This window comes from Haliotis rubra, unplaced genomic scaffold, assembly GCF_003918875.1.
Source record: "Haliotis rubra isolate DU_JTF1 unplaced genomic scaffold, ASM391887v1 Scf473, whole genome shotgun sequence".
NCBI classification, from domain to species: Eukaryota; Metazoa; Mollusca; class Gastropoda; order Lepetellida; family Haliotidae; genus Haliotis; species Haliotis rubra.
Genome location: NW_025767161.1, coordinates 879,710 through 883,661, shown reverse-complemented (window position 1 = coordinate 883,661; position 3,952 = coordinate 879,710).

Genomic DNA, 3,952 nt, shown 5'->3' with positions numbered 1-3,952 from the left:
GCTGGTGGAATCATGGCTTGTATCTTGACCCATCGATCCTCTGGGATGACGATTCGATTCTCTGTAGCGATGAATCTTATCCCCAGGAATTGTAGATCTTGTTTTGGTTCCAATTCTGACTTCCTTAGGTTCACCAACCATCCCAGTTGAGTGAGCAACTTGATCGTGAAGTTCAGTTGTAGTCTGAGTAGACTTGCATCTTGGTGGACCTGAATCCCCGTCGTCCAGGTAGAAGGCATTGCGTAGACCTCGTTGATGAAGGTATGCGACTATAGGGGCCGAAGATATTCCAAACGGTAGCACGCTCCATTGGTAGTGTTGCCCTCTGAACAGGAATCGTAGGTATTTCCTTGATTCTTGATGTATTGGGATGTGCAGGTACTCATCCTGTAAGTCTATGCTGGCCATGTAATCTGCTGGACGGACGAGTTGTTTCAGTTGAGGTAGGTGGATCATGCTGAACCTCTCTGGTTTCAGTAGGTAGTCTCTGTTGAATTTGCGCATGTTGTAAATCAGTCTGAACTTCTCTAAGGAGTTCTTCTTTGGTACTATAAAATTGGGGAATAGAAGCCTGGGGTGAGATGATTCTGGTCTATTATCTCAACTGCATCTTTCGAGAGAAGTGGCGTTGATGGCTTCTTGTAATCTGTCTGCTTGATCCTCTGCATACTTGGAGACCATCGGGCTGAGGGTTAACGGAGGGGCATCTTTCAGTTGTACTTTGTACCCTTCTCTTAGTACCTGAGAGGCGTAGTCGTCTCCTAAAATTCCCCAATTTTTCAAGTACCCTTGTAGACGTCCACCCACTGTCGATAGTTTTACAGAAACGGCTGGGGGTGGAAGACTCCAGTCGTTCCGAACTCCGGCATCAGCGTCTGGTACCTCTGGAAGCTCTGGGGCCGCGGCCTCTTCCTGAGTTTCCTCTGTAGTTGCCTGAAGGGCGATGAAAAGAGTCCTTCCCGCCTCTGGAGCTAGAGTACTTTTTTGTCTTTAGCTCTCTGTATCCCAGCGTACTTAGACTTGTTGTTGTATCTCTGGGATGTATGGCGGATGACGTTGGCCAAGGTGTCTATGGTCTTGATCATCATGACCTCTCTGGAGTCTTGTGTAGCTTGTTTAGCTGCATCGTCCAATAGACCTCCAAAGATGGTAGGCGCCTCCCACGGAGCTCGTAGTAGAGGCTGCATAAATCTGTCATTCCAGGAGCAGGACGCCAGTAGACCCTGTCTGCGTATCAAGGTGATTGCCACCGAAAGCGATGTGAGGTGGTCCGATAGGAAGAACTGATCCTTCTTTTGAGTGACGAGGGCCGAGTAGATCATTTTATCCTCTTCCGTGGTGGAATTCTGAAATTTCAGTATCAACGCTTCGTTGATGGCCCTAGATCTTGCTAGTCCGAAAAAAGATCTTCTAGAAGCTGTATCCACTTGTGATAACTTCTTATCATCCACCTTATACACCTTAGTTCTGGCATCGTTTACCAACTTGATGTTGTCGTCCCACTCCGGTGCCTTCACAAATGGTTCCATGTGATGTAGGGGGAATCTCTTCTTATTAAAAGGTGGTAATTGCTGCATCTAGGACTTGGAAGCCTTCGCGAAGGCTGTTCAAAGACTGTCCAGTACGCTGGATATAGGCTCGATCGGTGGGATTGTGATGGAGTCGAAGTCATCATCCTTCATCATGTAGGTGTAAACTTCGTTCCTATCTTTAGAGGGAGACTCCAGGCTCAACCCGCTAGCAATCCAAGCCGTTACTTCAGAGTCTGAGAAGACGGGGTCCGTAGTGTCTTGAGTCAGAGAGCTGTGTCTTGTTGACGTATCTCTGTGTGAGCCTGTATCCCTTCGTGAACCTTCATTCTGGGTTCGCGAACCTGCAGCTGAAGATTCCTCCCTGTGCGAACGTCTGTCATAGGAGCGTTCCCTTTGCAAACGTCTCTCTCTGGAACCTCTTCGCGAACCTCTGTGTGGTGAGCTGTGCCTTCGCGAACGTCTGCGTGGTGATCTTGATCTTGATCGGCTAGGCATTGAGGCAGGCTTCTTAGAGGTTCGCGAACGTGGACTGCGTCTCATCTTGACTATCTCGTAGTATGACGGAGTCGTCCGGTTGTGGAGCGGAGGAGTACGTTCGCCAACATCAACTGCAGGTGTAGCTCTTATGGGTGTAGATTCGCGCAGGCCAGTGGGTTTGCGCACGGTGTCGGTAGACTGTTGGGTCTTCCTTGATTCTTGCTGGAATCTCTGCTCCATCATAGCCATCATCTTGTTGGTGAACTGCGTCATGAACTCCCCCGGGTCGAAGTTCTGCATCTGTTGAATCGGCTGCGATGCTGTTTTCCGTGCCTCAACTTCTGTCCTCGAAGTAAGAGGTCTTATGTCCAAAAGCTGGCCTGCTGTGACATTCATAGGTGATGATCTAGTAGTAGTTGACATCTACTTCATCATAGATGTCATCGATACCTCAGGTAGTAGTATAGGGGGGTCGTCAAATACGTCTTTCTCATGCGGCGGTACGATCACATCGTTGAAAGATCTCTGCATAGCAGCGGTAGCACGTGTAGTTTTGCCTTCAGATCTAGTACTCGTAGACTTTCTCTGCGTAGTAGAAGAGGACACCGTCTTCTTCTTAGACTGGGATGGCGTAGGTTGCGAGGTTGACGACCTTTTCTTAGCCCCCTTTGCCGCAGACTGGCTCTGTAATGTACTAGGCAACATATCACTATTATGACTGACTGGCTGACTGAATTTGGTTTTACGCCACTTTAAGCAATATTCCAGCAACATCACGGCGGGGGACACCAGAAATGGGCTTCACAAATTGTACCCATGTGGGGATTCGAACCCGGGTCTTCGGCATGACGACACTATTATGAACATCAGCAGCAAGCAACATACGGTTTTGGGGCTGATCTCCAGATTTATCACATGTGACAAGAGATGTCTTTTTCACCCGATAAACATAAGACAGATATTGATTAAATTGTAATTCAGTTAAATCAATACAGTAGCTACAACGCAAGGTGGATGAACATGGATCTGTACACGATGGACATTGGGGGTGAGGATCAGCCAGAGACAACCTGTGTCTACACAAACAGCAGGATTTCATAAATTGTAAACAAGGTTACAACACGATGAAAACACGAGTCAAAGTCAATAAATTTCAACAAATTTGTACAAATACTACATCGTAATTATAAACAAAACCATACACAGCTTAATTTAGAAGAATAGGCCTAAATACAAATGATAGATTGCCGTCTACGGGACTCCAGTGCTTGCCCAACCATCCGCTTGGGCGAAAAGGGAGAGAGTGACAAGTCTGCGCACATCACATGGTACGTTTTCGCGGGAAAGAGGAAGGGAGGTAACTCGTGGGTGAGTATTGTACGTCCGCTTCGGGAACTTCAAGGGATTCAAGTGTTCCACTACCATTCGAAAGGGAAAGGGAGATAAGCAAAGATCATGAGTCAAGATAAGGAAAAACAGTTAAATTGGTAATCTACTGTCATGACATGTAAAAAGCTCGCGCCTGTGAAATATCAACAAAAAATTAGAAAAATGTTTAATATTTTGCCACGATCATGCCATAGTTTTAGCTATCGCTTCAGAACGTGGTTCAGCATAGTAGAGTATGGGCATCGGAACAAAAGGAACAGGTCAAAATGGCCACACTGACCCTAGTCAAAATGGCCTCACAAAAAGTCAAAATGGCCACAACCCCTAGTCAAAATGGCCATACCAAATAGTCAAAATGGCCATAGAAAAAGTCAAAATGGCCATACATTATGTTTTGTTTCATATTAATGAGTATTGTTCTTGAAATGCTTTCTTAATCGACACTTTGAGATTGTAAACCGTATGTGAGAGTCAGTTGTATAGGAATCTCTATTTGTGCAATATCTACCACAACAAATCTTTTAAATTAGTTTTCCATGAGAAAACTAAAGACG